Genomic DNA, 22,343 nt, shown 5'->3' on the forward strand with positions numbered 1-22,343 from the left:
CAATTGAGGTAAATGGACTTGGTTAGAGAATGGCGGGTTAGATAATTCTGACCCGCGCAGGACTATACTTGGAAGCACCATCTGAACTCGTCACAATCCCACAATCCCGACCCGGGATCCCGGGATTGACAGCAAAATATCCCGAAATCCCGGGGCTGCAAAAATGGCTCGGGATTGACAACCCTAGTCGTGACACATTGCCTTTGTGTTGTGGGTTAACTAGTACAGTGCTGTGAGCTCGGACAGAGTACGGCTAGCAGGCTTCTTTTCGACATGCTTCTGTACGGTTTCAGATCGATTCACGCTGCGAACACAGTGTGAAGGCCAGTACCGCCGTCTATGTAACGCTGTCCATCTTATTAGGCTTCCTTTAAGTGTATCTTGCTGGCACCGTGCGATGAAAAAAAGAGATTTTGGGAACAGAAAGGTAGCAGGACTACACCGCTCCATCAGCGTGGACTCTATTTGTACAGTGAAGAAATCTGGGCTTGTTGATACACGAACATGATGAAAAGAGCTCTGCAAGACGAAGACAAGAGACGTAAGAGACACACCGATGCGCTAACTTCCAACACTTTATTTTGAAAATATATTATTATTTATATATTAAATATTTAAGGGGGAGGTTACCTTTTTCAAAATAAAGTGTTGGAAGTTAGTACATGGGAGTCTCTCTTACGTCTCTTGTCTTCGTCTTGCAGCGCTCTTTTCATCATGCTCTATTTGCAATAAGTGTTCATCCATTTCTCCTTTCTCTCGATAAAGGTAGTACCTGACCTCTAAAAACGTCAATGCAGACAACAGCAGCAAGCTATTAGCAACGCATTTCCTGATAAAAGCAGTTTTATGGAACATATAAAATGGAAGCATTCAACCGGTTCGATTTTTGGCGTGGGCGAACCGGAACTGAACCGGAACGAAATCAAAGCAACGCGAACTGGAACCCAACCCGTACTTTTTGCAGTTCGACAACCTGGTGCGATTCTAAAGTCTTATTGTTCTGCTCTTGGGTTTGGAACGCACAAACCGGATATGTATTTGCTCTTCAATGCGTTTGTGGACCAGATCATGAGCATAGGTAGTATTACTTGGAGGTGGTACAGGACAGGATAAGCTCAGTCTTCTAAAGTCTATGCACCCTGCTGCATTGCGGACGTTCCTGCTAGGGTAAGTGTTTTCAACAGGAAGCTGTTGAATGGTTATTATGTATACCCGCGGTGCTACCAAACAGGAACAGTTGTCGACGGTAAGTAAAAGAAAAAAAATTTCCACAACATTTCTCCCTCTTTTGTTGAAGTGGACTGTGCTGCAGCTTGTGCTAGCTGACATGATAGTGTACACAACGGAGAAAAAAAAAGTAGCTTGTAATGTTTTGAGGCGGCTGTGGGGTCCACTACAAGAAAAATAGAAAGCCAAACAAATGGGGTGCAAAAATGGGAATATGACCTCCACAAGGAGGGATATCGTGACGTCATTCAGTCTTATCGTCTGCTGCAAGTACATGTCTTAACTGTAGACCGGGAGACAAATTTAGGAAGCCTGTGCCGAACGGATCCTGGTGACCGAAATTATTTATGACACGCATTTTGCAGGTCATTTCTTATAGTAGCGGTCGTTTCATATCCGCTTACGATGGAGATGATGTGACTGGACTGGGAGGAATTATTTGATTTTCAGAACATAATTTTCTTCCATCAAAATCGGCAATCAAACCATCCTTAATATAAATTACGTCCTTCATACTTTATATTAAGGACGCCGTGTGATGTAACGCTCGATGCTATACTGTTCCTCCCAAATGCTGAAGATCCTTGAAAACTGTGGGTTGCTTACAATGTGTATTCCGCATTTTCTTGTTTTTGTTTGCTTCTTCTAGAAGCGCCTATCCTAAAAGACAATTTTTTTGTTGTTCTAGGTACTTTGGAATACCCTTTCACCGGGAGCAAAGTGGAAGGCACACACCAAGGTGTTATGTATGACATGAAGGCTGCAGTGAGGAGCGGGCAAGCTTCGGGTGGCATCTTTGGAGCCTGCCCGGTGGCGAGACTCCACTCTTTTGACCTGGTCTCGAGCATTGTTCCTGATTACATGCATTGTGTGCTAGAGGGCGTCGCGAAGCAACTGACCGAGTCATGGCTGTCTAATACAGGATCTCCGTTCTACATTGGAACTTTCGTGACTGTCATTGATGATAGGCTGGTAAACATAGCGCCACCCATCTTACAAGATGGGTGGCGCTACACTCTTAACTCGGTACCCTTTAGTAAAGGGTAAAAAATCGCAATATTTTACCCTCTATTTCAGAAGCTACCAGGTACCCTCTGAGCAGTACCTTTTATAAAAGTTACAAGGAAACCCACTAATTAGAGGTTACGGCCTTCAATCCAGCATCTGCCCGTAAAGGTTACGCCAACGTGCGGCTTTTTATACAGGATGTTCATTTTTATTCGCAACAGAGTAGCGCTCATTTGGCAGGTGGATTTTGTGAATTTTTGCTAATTAATCGATCCGTAGCTACAAACACATGCGTCAGCAAATGTCGGAAATGTTTGTAACTACGGATGGGTTAATTTGCGAAAATTAACATAACCCACCTGTCAAATGAGCGCTGGTGTGATGCGAATAAAAACAAACACCCTGTGCGTGGGATATGGACAGACATTTACAGAACACACCAAGGTACCAAAATGAACCAGCAGAAAAGGAGATCTTGAACATATGTATATTACAAAAACAGAAGTCTGTCGAGAGGTGACACATTGTGCAGAAGTGCGATTCTGATGTGAGGAGAAACCATGGTCGCTCTACCATGTATGTGGAAAAAACTATCTTCTAAGTGAGAAGCAATGCATAAAAGTGCGAGGAAGCCAGCGAGTCAAAACAACTGACCTATGTTTGCTAAGCTGAACAGACCCAACGAAATGAAGAATTGCAGCAGAAAAAAATTTATTCCACATTCGTGTTGCAGAGGCGAGCCCAAATGGCAATACAGTATTACATAAAACGCACACAACCTTGAGGAATATGAGAGTACAGTAACGCAGGAGACACTACATTACTGCGTTATCAGCGTTGGAGGCGCTCTTGGACGAGTTTGTGAGGTACTGCATTGCGCTGGTGACGGTGTGTGAACCTGCATGTAGGATCCTGGGAACAAAAGTTTGGGCAATGAGAGTTACGGAACCATTCAAATCCGTACAAAGCACAAGGTACAAAACAGCATAAATGCGGGAAGGCGTTCACTCCGCGATTGAGTCTTAGAATATTGTAAGAATACAACAAGTTGGAAGCTGCGAATTATATATCTCGATGCATATATCCGCAGCTCGCAAAATGCACGCCGGTGTATTGACTTGGCGACCAAGTAAGAGCAGTAAAGTAGCAAGCGTAAGTGGCGTTCATATGCAGGACCGCAAAACGCTTGCCATAATAACAAACATGCGCTAAGAGCTCTTGCTATCAAAATAACGCACGTGCCTACCACAAAATGTACACTTGCCCAGTGTATGAAGTGTGTGAATTAGGGCAGCGGTGGTGACGTTCGTTTTCGGTTATATATTCTTTGCAATCTTCGCACTCACTACAGTTTCCCCTGAGAACACCGAAAATATCCTTGTTTGCTAGCGACATCTAGCTTTTCCGTTGTTCCTGGCGATACTATGATAAACGCGAGGAAAACCACTGATTAAAACAGATTACACTTGTTAACAGACGGACGACGAGCGTTAAGCGCTTCAAGGAAACCGCTCTCAGTGTGGATAGACATAGACCGGGATCGGCGACGCAGCGAAATAGGAAATCTTGGTGGTTGCGGCATTGACAATGGTTTTCCACCCTTTAGAAAGAAACACATACTATCAGTATTCCAGACTGCTAACTTATAATCTGTGTTCATACAGCATTGATAACATGTAGTCGACGTATAGATGACGCTGAAACAGATAAAAAATAACAGCGTAGGTTCGCAACTGTCGTCTCGAATGGGAGGCTGAAACGCGGCATTATGCTGAAAAACAGAAGGAAAACAAACGATAAGAAACTAACAAAGAAATTATCGTTGGAGATTTCGCTTAGAAGTTACAGTGTCGGAGTAGAGGGTACATTTATAAGTTACAACAAGCTGTTTTTGTTTTTTCTGAGATGTAACTTCTATTCGTGTTGTAAAGACATGACTTTGGTCGCTTTTAACCTCTAAATATACGTTACAGTGGTGTAACCTATAAGAAATCTCGAAATCTACGTCTATATAGAAGTTACATGTTTCTAAAAGTTACAATAAAAGGTACGGGTTTAAGAGTGTATGCTTACTTTCACCACTTTTTGTGTTGTCTGGTATACAAAGGAGCCTTTCTATATACCAGGTACACAGTCTGTATAACTCTTGTCGTCCTCCCTGCCCAAGCGTTCAAAGCCTTGGTGGACAACGACTGTAAACAGACGCGCAAGGAACAACAAAAGGCGTGGGCTCATTTGCGTTGGTACCCGACAGTTGACAACATGATCGAATACAAACGGAAGCGTGCTGCAGCCAAGCGCACAAGGAAGGAGGTGAAGCGCAACTCGTTGAATGAGTTGTTGAGTACATTAAACTCGCGAACTCCAGCCAAAGTTGTGTGGGACCGTATAAATAAGATGTCCGCGAAATACAAAGGGTTTACTGTGCCTTGTCTTTCACAAAATGGCGTTCCCTGTACGTCCTTGGAGGAACAGGCTAACGTGCTTGGCGGACACTTCAAACACGTGTCTAGGTCCTCCCATTACAGCCAGTCTTTCCTGTCACACAAAACCGCTACTGAAAAACGCACCATTAAACAACCTAAACAAGATACAGCACCTTACAGTGTACCCTTCAACGCACATGAACTTCAGAGAGCCTTACAGGCAAGAAAGGACACTGCCCCTAGGGCTGACTATGATATGTTGCGGCATTTAACACCCCCGTCGCAACAAATTTTGCTCCACTTTTTAATCGTGTGTGGAGAGAAGGAACTCTTCCGTTGTCCTGGAAGCTAGCCGAAGTGGTTCTCAAGCCAGGGAAAGACCCGTCTGCTGCTATTCGTTATCGCCCCATCGCATTAACCAGCTGCCTTGGGAAGACTTTTGAGCGCATGGTAAATGCAAGGCCTGTATATGTTTTGGAAGAGGCAGGCGTCTTGGACAAACACAAAAGTGGTTTTCGTTCCGGCCGAAGCACGTAGGACAACCTATTCGACCTCGAATCACAAATCAGAGAGGCTTTTGCTCGAGGGCAGTTCTGTGTATCCGTGTTTTTTTAGCTCGAAATGGCGTACGATACCACATGGCGTTTCGTGCTTCTTCAAGATCTACACGCATGTGGTATCACAGTATGCATGTACAAGTGCATTGATAATTTCCTCAGGGATAGAAAGTTTCGTGTCCGTCTGGGCTCAACTTTATCTGACGTCTTTGTACAAGAGAACGAGGTTCCACAGGGGTCTGTGCTGAGCGTTGCGCTATTCGTTGTAAAAATGAACACGATAGCGAGAGCCATCCCACCTGGCGTCCAGTACCCCCTTTACGTAGACGATGTCCAGAATTCCTACAGAGCACCAAGTCTTTCGACAGCTGAGAGACAGGTGCAGCTCGCGATCAACAGCCTATCTAAGTGGGCTGATGAAAACGGCTTCAGGTTTTCCGCGCAAAAGACAACGTGTGTTGTTTTTACGAGGAGGCGAGGCACATTTGCTGAGCTCTCGCTGCTCCTCGGTGGCAGCACACTACCAGTTTGTGATGACCAAAAATTTCTGGGGGTGGTATTTGACAAGAAGCTGTCTTTTGTGCCACACATAAACTATATAAAACAGAAGTGCCTGAAATCCTCCAACATACTCAAAGTTATATCCCATCGATCGTGGGGAGCCGACAAAGTCACAGTGTTGCGGGTCTACGACTCGGTTGTGCGATCGGTAATTGAGTACGGGAGTGTTCTGTATGGCTCGGCGCGGCCTTTGGCATTGGAAGTGTTGGACCCCATCCACCACGAAGGCATCCGACTCGCCACCGGTGCCTTCCGGACGTCCCCTGTGAAGAGTTTGTATGTTGAGAGCAATGAATGGTCGCTCGAGAGACGGAGACAATTTGAACATGCGAAGGGCTGCGGTAAAGTACAGATGCAGGGCGATGACCCAGTTGTACACTGTAGTATGGACCTCGTTTTGGAGGGACTCTTCCTTGCATAGCCCTCTGTTGTACCCTCGTTTCCGCTTCGTGTGCAGGCGGTGAGTTCCTGTGTGGGATTCAGTCCCTATGGCGTTCCCCTGCAGCAGGCAGTCCTCGATGCTGCCCCTAGACACCTGAGACGATGAGACACCTAATACAATCCAAATTAAAAATGACACAGTTTGACAAACAATCCACTGCACACACTGTCATTCTCCAGGAATTCCTGGAGATTCACCATGGCTTCGGGGACCACCATGCTATCTACACTGATGGGATCAAAGTAAGCAATGGTGTGGCGGCCGTTGCCCTTGAAGGTGACTCTATTATGATGGCACGCCTGAACACGAACGCCACAGTTTTCACGGCAGAGCTTTACGAGATTTTCCTGGCTCTGCAGCACATTCAACAAAATGACCTTCAAAACCCAGTTATTTACTCCGATTCGCTAAGCTCTGTGCGTGCGCTGCTTGCATGCTCTGACAGTTCCCTTAGAAGTCGGCCCAGGACGCACATTCCCCCAGGGCGTGAGTCGTGACGTTGCCCACATACGTGAGGCCGACAACGGCAAGCCCTATCACCCCCCCCCCCCCCTCTGACAGTCACAGACAGTCAGACAATCACCTCGTCAAGCGAGTACGGGCGCTTGCGACTCAACCTTGTTCTCGAAGCTTCTCAATCTGTCTCTGCTGGGTCCCCAGCCACACTGGGATCCCGGGGAATGAACGAGCCGACCGTGAGGCTTGGCGAGCGTTGGCACAAGAGGAGTCAGCTCTAGGACTACCCTACCAAGACATCCTGCCAGTGTTAAAGAGAGCTGTCCACACACAGTGGCAACAGGAGTGGAACATTAAAGAAAATAACAAGCTACACGTCACACAGCCGCACGTTTTCCCCCGGCATCGGAGTGAACACATCAACAGATCCTCCGAAGTTCTTTACGCGAGATTGAGGATTGGGCATACATGGCTCACGCATAACCATCTACTCAGAGGTCAGGATCCACCAGCTTGCGTGCACTGCGGTGACAGCTTGACTGTCTTGCGCGTACTAGAAACCTGCCCTCACTTCGAACACCAACGCCAACAGTATTTCACCGCGCTCTACCGATACCATGTCCAACTCCACCCAGCCCTTCTACTGGGTGACACTCCTCCTTGTGCCGTTTGATAATGTCATCAAATTTTTGACCATGTGTGGGTTGCTTAGTGAGATGCAGATGTTCACCATTGCTCCGGTTTGGTCCTGTATTAAAGTCGCTAAAACCTCCATTACAGGGCGCAGAACATAAAGAGACTATACAATACACAACTCTGAAGTGGAGAAAAACAATATAGGCAATTTTGTAATTGTCAGTGTGCTGTGTCCTGAGTCACCTTTCTATGTATTGCCCTGTGCATAGGGTTTTAGCGCAGGTTTTTAGCGATATTGAGTGTTCTTGATTGTCGATTCAGTGAAATGTAAAACAATGTTGATTTCTAAAAGAACACAGCATGTGCAGTAATATACAGGGTGTGGGCAGGTAAACTGCAGTTGCTCTCAGGTACATGTGGAAATGACACTGCACACACACTGTACTGTAACCGGTTACTTACTTGCCTAAACTATATTTTCGGTACATCTGTGTAGACAATACATATACACTGTGTACCGCCAGTTTGCAAGGTGAGTATGGCACAAGCTTGGGAAAAACAAGAGCATGGTCATCCCAGCCTGTGCAGTGAGGAGGGTCTGGCGAGCCTTCCCCACAGAAACTGCCACAGGCTTCAAGTACCCAACATCCTAACCGGAGGTACCTCTTCGCACAGCTCGTCTATCGCATTTCAAATAATTCAGCATCTGATGATTTGTAGCTCTCAGGATGATGCATGGTTCATGAGTTCAATATGTTGCGTTGTAACACAACACTGGTCCTTTTTAATGAATCTTGCGGAACTATAGATGAGCACTCCTTTCGTGACATTGTGTACCGTTGCTACAGTGAACAATTTCTTGAGCAAGACTGATGAACAAACGAAACACAGAATATGTCTTCCAAATATGTATGCTCCTTGTAACTTCCGTGTTTGTTAAGTGACCCATGTTGATGTCCCCCCTCCCGATGTAATGACTGCAAGGGCCTCTGAGGTATATTCATAAATAAATAAATATCAAAACCGGAAAAAGATGTAACATATATTGTAACACTTATCCTCTCTTTGTGTGAATGATACATAAACATTCTCAGAAGATATGCAGTCACACTTTGCCTCATTGTGCCTATAGCCTAGTTGCACCTCTTACGTCATCTCCACATCTTCAATCTCCAAAGCAGTACAAGGCTAAAGTAATCAGCTACTACATAAAAAAGGAGGGGGAGGAAAATAAAAGCTGACGCATCTAAAGTTCGAAGAAACCGTGGTGCACGGGGCTACTCACGTCTCAGTCCTGGATCAGACCCCGATGGAAAACACCTTTACTGAGCCTTAGTGATAGATTCCCTTGATTGCCCAGACTGTGAGGCACAACTCATTGGCTTGGTGGCAACTGGGCTTGCGTCTGATAGTGCGGTTAGGAATAAAGGGAGCAAGGAACATCTCTCTAAGGTCTTAAGAAGGATATCAACATTACCTGTCAAGGCACAGCATTTCATATCGATTTTGAGTAAGTGCAACACTCCTTATAGCAGTTGGGTCATTCCATGCCAAATCACCCAAAGGTCGTGCTCGACCCCCCTCAGTTTTGCTTCCAAAAATTGTCATGGACAATAAAGACATTTTCCCGAGTTTTACTGAACAATGTTGAACCGTAGTCGATTTAGGCGGGGTCAACGTTCGTCAGAATCGCGAAAACCATGTAACGAAAAAAGTTACCTACTGAGCAGGGTTTTGCGCCTAGGTGGACTTAGGGACATAGAATGAAAGAGCGTGGTCCTAACGTTCTGCCAGTATCAAGTTCTTCCCTCGTGTTTCATTTTCGGCCAGCAAAACAGGGCTGCTTTTTGGCGCTATTTCTTACAACTTTGCGCCTTGCTAAGGGCACTTTTCGCACAAGCTGGAAGAGACAAATAAATTCAGCGTGTTCTGTATCTTCCATACTTCAAAATCACATGTTTTGAAGGCCGACCACACAATACTTTTTCCCCATTTAATCCCAAATGCCGTACTTTTGGTAAAGTTGGCCGTTTTCAACGCCATTTTTGAAAATTAAGCGGTCGGCCGAGAACAATCCAAATAGATGGGGATGACAGATCAATATCTATACTAAAGCATATAAAAAAATTGAGAAGTGATTTTTTGATTAGGGCGCGAAAAAAAAATTTTATATCCCATCCACTCTACACATAGTTACGCTGAACGGCGCACGGGTGGGTCGCGAGGCTTGGTTCGGATAACGTTTTTCCGTGTGGTGAAGTTTCCCTATCCCTTATGGAGGACCAGAACAGACATTATATTCAGCTAAGTCATATCTATGCTACTACCGCGTACTAGCCCGAGACGTTCATGTGGTGCTTGCTAATCTATCCACACTGAACAGCTGGCTGCTGATGATCACCCAAGCAGGCTGGAATTATGAAAAAAGTTTATTTTCAATTCAGACTGTCTACATATTTTATTTTCGCGATTGTAACAGTTTGAAGTTAGAGCAAAAAGATACCCAAGTAAATGAATGCACAACGGTTTCGTTATTATTTCATATTTTCTTTTCAAATGTTAAAAAGCAAAGGCGACCATTGGTAGGGTATCTCATTAGAAGTGATTACTACAATTTCCTCTGTACGCCGGAAAGATAGGTCTTGAACGCTGCTCCGACTGGAGTTTCCGTGCGTGCCACGCACGTTCATACCGCAGTCCTTCATTTTGCACGCACGCATTTGCTGACGTTCCTACTTCGGCCACTGTTCAACACAACGACTTCAGCAAGAAACTTGGAGCAATAACAACATTTTTGGTTACCCGGCATGCATCACATGTGAGAAAGACGATCATAAACTAATCAGCTGAGCCGCGGATGAGCTCTCCTAAGCCGATTTCAAGGCCATGTGTTAAGGCGGAATCAACCCAATGTATTCTCTATGGGCATTGCTTTGGGAAGTTCATCTCGAAAACTACCACAGTAATGGAGCAGTACGCCGAGCTGGTAATACATGGGCAAATTCTGCACGTCCTGACATATTTTTTACCTGAATACAGCAAATAGGCGAATTTAGACGATTTTTTGTTTCTGTGAATGCGAATACATGGGGTCCTATGGGAGCAGCAGAAATCACTTCCTCAGATCTTTCAGCGACAAAATAAACGCCTGAAAAATATGTCAGGACGTGCATCTGTGTCCCCTGATGACAGTACAAGCTAAGTTGCAACGTTAACCTTCGTATTATTCAAGATGAACGGGACAAATGTGTGGAAATTTGTCGTCTGCTAGCATGGGCTGCATTGTGCTGCCCCCAGTGGGCTTCCGCTCCGGGAGAGGGGATACATCGAGATGGGAGGTGCGAGAGCGAGAGGGAAGGCAAACGGCTACGTGCACTGCGTGAGGTTGTTGTTTCAACCTGCCTTGGCGACGGGACAGAACGGCGCGTGTCTTATCGTGGTGAATGACTTTGCCTGCTCTATCCGGCGTCAGCGTCGTGCATCGATATTCCTCACGCATGGCCTGTTACTGCGACCTCGGCTGCAATCAGTAGGACATAAATTGGCGTAATCGTGGCGTAATGCACGATACAAATAGGTGTTGAAGAGAAGGTACGTCTTGTACTTTCTGTGTGTCAGTTGCGTGATGTTTTCGGGGGTGCGCTTGTTTTATTACACTGGTTCACGACCCAGTATATGCTTCAGCCTAAATATGGAGCGAAGGACAGTATTCATAGCTGAATCTGGCATGGTCAAGATGTGCTGACATCTCATGCGACCAACACAAGTGCACGATAACATGAGGTGTGCGTGATAAGGTGTCCAGGATGTTACTAAGCTGCCGCTACGGGAAGGATCGCCGTGAAATGTGGCTTGAGAACGAGAAGACGTGCCTTGATTTGGAACAAGTGTGTCGGAAAGACGCTTGAATTGTGTACCATTATTATGGTGTAGCATTCCACTCATGAGGACCTTTCGAACGCCGTGTGCGGCTGTCCTTATATACAACAGCAGGTTCTGTTCGTCATAAATCAGACCATCTGTTTATGGAATTTTATCGTGCATGTGCTTCTCTTCGTTCCTTAGTGCCACTTCTATGTACTCTGGGTCATTCATAAGTGTGGGAGCTATGTGTACTAGTTGTCAAGAGGACAAAATTAAAGGCAATCAAATGGACTGTTCATCTGCATAGACAAGTGTTATTCATTTCTGCTTAGTTGCACCACGTACACACAGGTGAGCGCAAATAACATGTATGCGGGTGACCGTGACTACAAGAGGTACAAAAAAATCCAGCTAAAGTTATTGACACTGGGCATATAAGACGACGGTTGATCTTGCCTGCGCCTTGCTCTTTATGGATATGAACGAACTGAAGTTCTGAGGCTGGAACAACATAGAAGGGACAAATACATACAATCCAGAAGATGTGGGTTCGAGTCCTACAGCTGGCTAACCTTTTCAGTGACTTTCATCTTTCATCGTTATGGATGTCCGTTGAGTTTTTCCGGGTCTAGCTACAGGATTTGTGTGAGACCAACCACACGGCTTCATCCACAGTTATTCGCGTGCTTGCACCGATGGTTCAGCACATCATATTTTCGGCCGTGTACCTATGTTGAATTATGCGATTATGATACGTGAAATAACAGACGCAGGCAAGTCATGGGTATATTCCTGCCGTCACCCTATCCCCATGGTGTGATTTGCAAACATTTCGATGGGGCGATGGGGGGAGGGCGGATATATTGAAATGAATGTATATATATATATATATATATATATATATATAAAGAATGAAAGGGAAGCGCCAGCCATGCACAGTCCGATTGCTCCCGCAGTGCGCTCACCAACAGGAGCGTATACAGGGTGTTTCAAAAAAACGTGTCATTCGGACTTTATAAAAAAACGGGGCGACGGAAAAATACGGGGTAAACGGCATTTGTGTGGTAACTGAATTTGCCACTTGTAAAAATATTTTCATTTGATTTTAATTAAAAGAAATTGAATTTCTTTAATTGAACTCCAAAATTTCCCAAGTCAACCTAACGTTTTTTTTTACAGAATTAGAGAGTCCGTAGCGAACTTAGTCAGATCCACCAAGAAATCCGCTCGATATTGCAAATGGAACTGCCCAAAAAAAGTCCCGAAGTTGAAGCTTCGGAGTTTCGGGTATTCAACGGCGCAACAAATCAGTCGCAAAGATGCGCCAAGGGCAGGACATGTTCCTGCCCCCATGGAGCTAGAACAGTTTATCGCCGGACCGGCGTCCAGCACAAGACGCGCCGATAACAAGGCGGGTGACATTCCACCATACGTTGATAAGCGGCAAACAAAAATGATTCCGCCTCTTTTTTCCCGCCCTGCTTTTTTTTCGACGTTCTATCTTTCATGTGGGCAGGAGCAAGTCCTCCTCTCCACAAATCTTTGCGTCTGATTTCGTGCGCCGTTGAATACCCGAAACTTTGAAGCCTCAATTTCGGGACTTTTTTTGGGCAGTTCCATTTGCAATATCGAGCTGATTTCTTGGTGGATCTGACTAAGTTCGCTACAGGCTCTCTAATTCTGTAAAAAAAAAACGTTAGGTTGACTTGGGAAATTTTAGAGTTCAATTAAAGAAATTCAATTTATTTTGATTAAAATCAAATGAAAATATTTTTGCAAGATGGCAAATTCAGTTGCCACACAGATGCCGTTTACCCCGTATTTTTCCATCGCCCCGTTTTTTTATAAAGTCCGAATGACACGTTTTTTGAAACACCCTGTATACAGTTGTGCATAGCCCGGGATTGCATTGCATGCAGACTGAGTCAGACGTGTACAAGATACTCGAAAATGTATTTAAGAAAATACAATAAACACTAACGTTAGATTGTAATTAAGATAGAGTATAAGCACATGAAAATCGAAGTATTTAAGATAGAGTAAAATACTTCATATGGTATTTGAAATACAATTAAGATACTATTCATCCTTGAACGCAAAAAGTCACTGGTCAATGCGGCAAGTTGCTGCTATGTGACATGAATCACCTAAACTCCGCGCACTACGCTAGCCGCCTCTGTGTGGTAGAAGTCATCTAAACATAAGTTCCAAAAAGATGACAAAGAGGTACCACATAACTCCACTAACTATATGTGACCCAAAACAAAGCCAACTTCTAGCAGGTCCCTGCTCGACGAGGTCAGAATTCGGCGTCACCGCGTCAGGGCACACATAATTGAACCCTCACTGGCCAAGGATTAGTACACACAGGGCAAGATCTCTAAATGGAGACTTCCAAGAAGGGCCAATTTCCGGGTCAAGTCCGAGGCGCTCAGGAAATTTCCACTGAACAAGCAAGATAATAGAAAGACGAGACACAGAAAGTCTGAGAGGGAGATCTAAAATATGTAATTAGGGTATGGAGTAGAAAATACCATAACATGCATTTTAAATAGCGTACAAATACACAAAACAAAACGTATTAAGTAGAGTGCCAAAATACCGCTAATGGCATTTGAAAGACATTATTTTAAATACAGTACTCAAAATACGTACAAGTCTGGACTGACCGTATACACACACGATATCTACACTCACTGCACGCGAATAGCATTCTTATGCAGCTTGCCAGGATGATGAAGTTGCCACAGAATTTAAAAAGTTCGTCCAGTTCGCTCATGTCCACTGCTTTATCCCGTAGTTCCATGTGTCTCGTGAATCAACTAGCTCAGGAATCATATATCCTACATAAAAGTTCCTAATGTCAGGCAATATTTTTTGCCAGAACGCAAGGTTCCTATGATGGTTACAACTTGCAGGTTCGTCGACGACCACACTGCGAGTGTGCAGTAGCTCCTCTTCGCAATGTTTAGCTGAGCTAGTATTTGATAGAAGTACTGTGATTCTGAAAGATATAAGCTGCCGTCTTTCGATATTTTTACGCCGATGGAATGGTTGCGAGCGGTTTCTGCGATGGTCATGTAATTCTGTGCTGTTACAGGGCATCTTATTTCGAGGATTCCGTCGTTGTTGATAAGGCTGTCAGGAGTGGTGCATACGTAGGGTATATCAGGGTCGACGAAAAGGCCACATTTTTTCACTTCAACGTTCGGGCATCTCGCTTGGAATGATGATGCTGCGTTTTCCTCGTGGTCGATGACGTACTGACAATCTTTGCTGCAGAACGACTTGGGATACATTATGACCTTCACTAAAGAAGAGTGCTTGAATGTTTTTCTATGTGGGCGACATATACTATGTATTCAGGTTGATGATATCCTCATCTTTCTTTGTGAGTGCCATAGGTCGGACTTGTTCTGTTCTAGTGTAGGCTTCTGCAGACTGTGAGCTTCCTGGCTGGTCAACTGTATGCCACACACAAAGTCTTTAGCTTTCTCAATAAAAGTTGTCCTGTCCAGATCGGGTCTTTGAGACTGTCCTCCATAGTCCTTGTCTTCAACGGTGCTTGCGAATTTGGTTGTTCTCGACATTGGAGCCTTGTTGAACCGCAATTGCATTTTGCATTTTTGTTCGTTGCGCGTTTGTCTTGATGTTATTCGTTATACGTTATTCGTTACCGTTGCGGTAGTAGGTAACGCGTTACTAACGCCGTTACTTCTGATAAGTAATGCCGTTACTTTTGCATTACTTCATGAGGTTTTGCTTATAACATGTACCATTTTTGGTTGAGTCACAGAAGGGCATTCCGCAAATCAATACAAGCAATGTTGGGCACAAACAAGGGTCACGCATGAACACAACTTACACGTACGAGTTATTGCAACGCAGAAGTAGTTGATGTTCAAAATTTTCGTCTGTGACGCCTAATGACCAGTGAGTGCTCCTTGTCAAGGTTGATAGAGACGGTGACCTTTTATCTCACATAGTAAAAATCCAAACAGCCAATCCCGTGGTACTTTGTTACTTGTTCAGAGGGTAGAGGCTATTTTTCTGCCGCTTTTGCCCCATTCGTCCGAAAAACACCAGAGGGAGTGAAAAACAGAGGTGGTAAACAAAGGTGACATCTCAACCAGGGTATAGGTCAATAACCCTTCTTTTGCATTCTTTGTGGGTGTCGATGTGACCTTAATTCTTGTCATTGTTGAAGATGAACAGAAAAAATCGGGGATTTTCCCGGATTCTGCAGGCACGCTCCTCGCTCAAGCTTTCAAATTTAGACGATAAAGCAATGTTCCCGAACACGCAGTAACGCATAACGCCGTTCCGCGTTAGTTATTAAAAATGTAATGACGTTACGTTACTCATTACTTACTCGCTACATTACATTACTCGTTACTCCCCAACTATGTGTAGGAGCAAACGGTACGTGAATCATACCTCAAGGTCAGGCCGCAACCCGCTTGCTCTCGACGGCTCCGCGCTTACTAGGAGGAAACCGTCACTTCCATAAAGGAGAGCAAGGAGCGTGAAAAAAAAAGCGAAGCATAAAAGAATAGCTTTTTATACACCGATTGTTTTTGTTTTTTTTATCTACAGCCTTACATCACAAGCCTAGGGGATCCCACTTACTGGTGGTGTGTTCGAAAGAACGATTCTCAAAGGGCCACCAAGGCTATTGCATTTTGTTGAAGCAGCGGTATGCGTATATTTCCCCTCTCTTGATACTGTCACCATTTCATTCCACCCTCTAAAAATCAGAATATTTCCCGAATCATTCAAACTCCAGAGTTTCAAGTCTGCAAACAGTCACAACAACACATACGGGATGATGATGACTGAGGAAATTCCACACTACAATATTGGACCACTACCCCATGGCTCACAGGGGGGTTATGAGATCTGTAATGATGATCATAATGAGAATGTGATGCGCAGAGCAGAAACTTGAGTTACGAGCCCAGGGTTGATGTAACACGCTGGACGCATGCACGACGTCATGGCCGACGAAAACAAAGTCCGCAAACTTGGACTGCATATTGCAGAAAACGAAAAGGCGCCAATGAAACGAGAAAAGTTTCGGCGCAATAGCGGCGTCAGGAGAGTTTCTCGTCTGTGCGCCTCACAGACGCAACACGGATCCCATTGAAACATATGGAATTGAGAGCAGCAGTTGTGTGAACAGTCCCATACACATAAATATGCTCGTGCTCGGCCCATGAAAACTTGCGTGAAACCAGCCTCGTTGCCACGTTCCCTCCGAGCGAAGGTTTCGGAAAGACCGCCGCGCGAGAGACAGAAGACAATTTCCTCCAAAGCCACTGCCACTGCGATCTGCGACAGCGACACATGGCACATGCGCAAGCGGGATGCTCCGCTCCCAGCGCCGAGGGGAAAAAAATATGAAGAAAACAATTTCGCAGCGGTGCTGCCATCCCTCGATGGTAGCGCGCAAACAAGGAGCGGGATGGCAGCACCAGTCCTCCTCAGGCATGGAGGAAGGAAACACAGGAGCGGCCGTTTCGAGCAGATTTCCGTGGGACCCCTCTGGCGGTCGCTCCTGTCAAAACCGCCATTACTTCCTGTCCACCACGTGATCCTCTCTAAAGTTTCGGTTTGGCAACGCTTTGTTGCTCGCGCTGCTTTTCGTGCTTTTCCAAAGTCACTTACTCTTAAAATGTGAGCACCACTGTGGAAACAACGTTTTGTTAACGTGTTCTTACCGCGGTTGCGGCTGTCGTTCAACAGAAAGCAGCTCTGTCACGGGAATAACGTTTCCTTCGTAAGCACGTACTTGACCGGTTGTTTCGTACGCCTGTCTGTGAGAGAGTCATCTTGAATCGTTCCTTTGCAAGCTGGCGCTGTGCTACAGCTGCAGATTCAATTGATTTCCTCCATCGTTGTACAAAGTTGATTACTGGCATGCTTTACCACTTCAGCAACAAACACACAAAACGCGGCCACGTCGTCACACAAACATCGCTGCCGCGAATGATGTTTCTAGTCCTGCGTGGTTGTCCTGCAGACCCTGACCGGTCTTGTAGTAGAAGGGGAAACCAACAGTAAACCTCCGAACACACACAAATAAAGCTGGACGCGCGGCGTTCGTCACAATGCAGATATCTGAACTGCAAGACAATCACGGCTCCCGTCGTCCCGTCGTCTGCTTTGGGAGCTGGCCTGCGCATGCTCTTGGGGTCACGTGAGCGGTCACATGGTAGACAGGAGCATCCCAGAATGCAGTGCGAAGCTGGCACGCCCGTCCCAATGGCAAAAAGTTGGAAGGGCCGCTCCTGTGTTTCCTTCCTCCATGTCCTCAGGTAACCGAGGATGCGGCTGTAGAGTATGTACCACTGCGCCAATCTACAACGTTGCAAGCTCATTGGCCCAGGCTGCGTGCGCGCTCCGATTGGTCGACAACGTTTTGAAATCGCATTTTGTACGCGCGCATGTGTGTGCAGAGTCCCGGCGGCCGTTTCAGCATAGTTTCGAAATAGCTCGCATCGGTCGGCACGGCGTCCGTCCTCTTGTGTTCTGTGTTTCGGTGATGTCAATCGGCAGAACAGTTTGTGATTCTACGCGTGTTGTGCTGTTCCTGGACACGACTATTATCCCACGTACAGTCTATCAACTACGGAACTGGAATGCTTCGTGGGCTGGTGCGGTTGGAGCGTGAAGAACGCGTTCGAGCGCCGTCGGATTTTGAGGCCTGACAACAAAGACAGGATTACGATTACGTGCCACACAAGCGCCTTTTCCGCTCTGCAAACAACGAAAGAAGATGCTCATCATTAAATCGGCCGGCAAGGCGTCCTCTTGTGTTCCGTGTTTCGGTGATGTCAATCGGCAGAACAGTTTGTAGAAGTGTTCGCTGGTTTATTCATGCGTCGATGTGATTCAACATGTGTTGTACTGTTCCTGGGCACGACTATTATCCGACGAACAGTCTATCAACTCCGGAACTGCAATGCTTCGTGAGTTGGAGCGGTTGGAGAGTGAAGAACAAGCGCGGGCCCCGTCGGATTTCGAGAGCTGTGTTCGTTTTGCTTCAAGTTCGAACTTAGTTACAGTGCGTCAGCAACGGACTTTGTATTCACAGTGCATCCATGTATCAGATCTTTGAATCAGTGCTTTGTGTCAAATAAATATTTCTGTTAGCCAAAAGAAGCTTCAGTTATTTTGAATATCGGGTAACGGTGGTAGGCGTGAAATCCGGTAGAAGTCGATGGTAGCCAGAACCGGTCGAAAGGTCAGCCAAAGTTAAGGCTCCTGATTGGCCGACTGGCATTGCATAATTTCTACAACGTTGCACTCTCATTGGTCGTGTGCCCAGTGTTGTGTGAATTATCTCAAACTATGGGCGCTATGGGGAGCTGTTGGAGCCTGGCAGCACCGCTGCGAAATTGTTTTCTTCATATTTTTTTCCCCTCGGCGCTGGGAGCGGAGCATCCCGCTTGCGCATGTGCCATGTGTCGCTGTCGCAGATCGCAGTGGCAGTGGCTTTGGAGGAAATTGTCTTCTGTCTCTCGCGCGGCGGTCTTTCCGAAACCTTCGCTCGGAGGGAACGTGGCAACGAGGCTGGTTTCACACAAGTTTTCATGGGCCGAGCACGAGCATATTTATGTGTATGGGACTGTTCACACAACTGCTGCTCTCAATTCCATATGTTTCAATGGGATCCGTGTTGCGTCTGTGAGGCGCACAGACGAGAAACTCTCCTCACGCCGCTATTGCGCCGAAACTTTTCTCGTTTCATTGGCGCCTTTTCGTTTTCTGCAATATGCAGTCCAAGTTTGCGGACTTTGTTTTCGTCGGCCATGACGTCGTGCATGCGCCCAGCGTGTTACATCAACCCTGGGCTCGTAACTCAAGTTTCTGCTCTGCGCATCACATTCTCATTATGATCATCATTACAGATCTCATAACCCCCCTGTGAGCCATGGGGTAGTGGTCCAATATTGTAGTGTGGAATTTCCTCAGTCATCATCATCCCGTATGTGTTGTTGTGGCTGTTTGCAGACTTGAAACTCTGGAGTTTGAATGATTCGGGAAATATTCTGATTTTTAGAGGGTGGAATGAAATGGTGACAGTATCAAGAGAGGGGGAATATACGCATACCGCTGCTTCAACAAAATGCAATAGCCTTGGTGGCCCTTTGAGAATCGTTCTTTCGAACACACGACCAGTAAGTGGGATCCCCTAGGCTTGTGATGTAAGGCTGTAGATAAAAAACAAAAGACAATCGGTGTATAAAAAGCTATTTTTTTATGCTTCGCTTTTTTTTTTTTTTTTTCACGCTCCTTGCTCTCCTTTATGGAAGTGACGGTTTCCTCCTAGTAAGCGCGGAGCCGTCGAGAGCAAGCGGGTTGCGGCCTGACCTTGAGGTATGATTCACGTACCGTTTGCTCCTACATTTGTCTATGCTTTTATTGTTTTTAGTGGCGGCGCGTGTGCGAGATGTGGCGTGTATGGCTCAACCAGGGCCCCACAGCTCCCCCTCTTCGCGGCTCTAAAAAAAATGTTTGCACGTCATAAACACGTGGTATTACTCCGTCAGGCATCATAGTTGATACCCATTGGCCGAAGGACATTGCGCGCTCCGCTATTGGTTGGCAAAGTTTCAAAAGAGCATTCTTTCGCGGGCTGCCTGTGTCGGCCTGTCTGGCGGGCAGTTACGAGAAGAGAAGGGAGAGAAGTGGCAGCGGCGTCTCGACGATGTCAGTTGACACCACGGTATGATGGCATTGTTCAAAGAGAAGTCCCAGATTTGTTCGTGTGTCGAAGTGACTCAGCGCATGTTGTGATGTTTCCCAACGCAAGTATCCTACGTACGAACAGTCTCTCGAGTTCAGAACTGGAATGCAGCTCACGCCTGAGGAACACTTGTGAGCGCCGTCGCATTTTCAAATGCAGTCACAACGGAGACAGGATTCGGTGTCCGTGCGACAAGCATTGCCCGCTTCGTTGAAACCTTCGCACTGCAGCCAACGAAAGGAGATGCTAACCGTGAAATCGCGTGCACTCCTGTGATCGTCGCTTACTTCTGGGAGTAGTGTGTGTTTTCGTGTTGGAACTTGGTCAACGAACGCAACGATTTGGACTCTGTAGGGACGGTGGATATTTGTGTCAGATTATTGAATCAGTACGATGTTTCAAATAAATGTGTATTTTGTCAAAAGTTTGCCTAGTTCTGAAATACGGAATACCAAGCGTCGGGCATGAAAACCAGTAAAAGTAAAAGCCGATGGTAGCCAGTACTGGCCAGTACCGGGCCGAAAGGCGAGCCAAATTGAGAGACTCCTGATTGGCCGAAAGGTAGGCATCATAGTTCATTTTCATTGGTTGCATGTTCAGTGTTGCCTGAATTATCTCAAACTATGGGCTCTATGGGGAGCTGTGGGAGCCTGGCTCAACTGCTCCGATCGTCTCGGCTGGTTTGTCATCGCTTCGCAGTTTTGCTGACCGCTTTGGGAACGGCTTGAAGTGATAATACATTTGGACTTGCTTACAGAATGAGAAACGCTAATTGGGGAGACGGAACTGAGCAAAGCCGAGCGACCAACTTGTGTCTGATTTTTCGTTCTTCGCAATTTGGGTGATGATAACATTGTGCACAATTACAGCATGCGGATTAGGCGATACAAATCTATCAAGTAGCTATGCGTATTCCTGTCGCGTAACCTCTACCAGAAATGTGGGAACACAGTTGCCCTGTGTGTACTAATCCTTGGCCAATGAGGGTTCAATTATGTGTGCCCTGACGCGGTGACGCCGAATTCTGACCTCGTCGAGCAGGGACCTGCTAGAAGTTGGCTTTGTTTTGGGTCACATATACTTAGTGGAGTTATGTCATCCGCCGGAAGCTGCCGTTTACGCAATGGTCCAGGGAAAATGGCGGGCGCCCAAACCACGTGATCTCGAGGAGCCACTCACAGCGTCCCCGAGCTGCAGCGCGGGAAAAAAGCTGGGGCCCAGTGCGCATGCGCAGACCGACCTCCTTTCCCAACCTCCTTCCCCTTCTCTCCTCGGGTTTTTTTGTCTCTCCTCTCGTCCCCCCTACCCCCCAAGACTCGTCCGTTTGTCTTCGGCGCTTGTTGTCTTGCTGTAGAGCAACGATCATGCTGTCCCGAAGCAGACAATCAAAAAGCAATGGTGTATGACAAATCAACTTTATTTGTCCTCGGGAACTGCCTCGAAAAAGCTACAGTACATATCTTTTTACGTCTTGTAACAGGCTTCACTGGAGCTTTAGGTACTTCGACATCCAAGGGCCGTTCAAAAGCCAATGCTGAGCTATGTGCGTCGTTGTTGCCGATGGTTGCGGGAGAACTAAAACAAAACAAAAAAATATATTGATGATCAGTAACTCTGCACGGAAATCACTGCTATGATAGGCAATCTATCTTGATTTCGTATTTGAACACCAAGGCATTTGTCACGAATGTTCGTAGATCACACTGAATGAACGGCTGAGACGCGCATGAGGGGCAACTAGCATAACCACACATATTTTGATTAACGGCATATCAGAAACGTACAAGTTACGGCAATGCACTGCACAATGAAACGCCGCTAACGTACCGAGTGACTCGTAAATGCTGTACGTAATACACTTAACGTGATAAACCTGCATTACTTCCTTCAGTCACAAAAAAGTAATCAAACTTGTCTTACCGTTCACCTGCAGTACGTCGGAAAGAGTGCAGACTTCCTCTCTGACGATTTCTGCGTCCTTTGGAGGTGCAGGCGGGTTCCATGTCATGTTCGTCTTCCCGCTGTTGTGATGATGGGGTGGATGTGCCATTCCGTTCTCACATTAGCAGTTCGCCACAATCTAAATCTAAAGCATTCAAAGCCCTCAAACTACCCCGTAGCGTCTGCGTGCACAACGGTTGCAGTCCAAGAGAACACGCATGGCCGGACAGACGCGATGTCTCCTCTGTCGTTCTTCTTTCTCCTCCGTTCGACTGCTTCCGTTGAGCGGTTCGCGCGTTCGGATGCTCGCTCCTCAGTCAAATGACTCTCGCCCAATCAGCGCGAAGGAAACTGACGCCAGTTTTTTAGACCAATGAGCATCCAAATATTTATACATATAATGCGCAGCCAATGAGAGATCTTCCGAGCTGGCACGCCGGTGGCGACAATATTTTCGAGGCGGTGCGTTTCGC

At 46.1% G+C, this 22,343-nt stretch overlaps 1 long non-coding RNA gene across 1 annotated transcript; it reads right to left on the reverse strand.

Moving 5' to 3' along the window:
• Positions 1–21,325: 21,325 nt before the first annotated feature.
• On the reverse strand, positions 21,326–21,924 carry LOC135367337 (uncharacterized). Its single transcript, XR_010414429.1, has 2 exons — positions 21,850–21,924; positions 21,326–21,504 (listed from the first exon to the last, which is right to left on the reverse strand). It is a non-coding gene; the product is annotated as an uncharacterized LOC135367337 (long non-coding RNA).
• Between the last annotated feature and the right edge of the window lie 419 nt (positions 21,925–22,343).

This window comes from Ornithodoros turicata, chromosome 1 (genome assembly GCF_037126465.1).
Source record: "Ornithodoros turicata isolate Travis chromosome 1, ASM3712646v1, whole genome shotgun sequence".
Taxonomy (NCBI): domain Eukaryota; kingdom Metazoa; phylum Arthropoda; class Arachnida; order Ixodida; family Argasidae; genus Ornithodoros; species Ornithodoros turicata.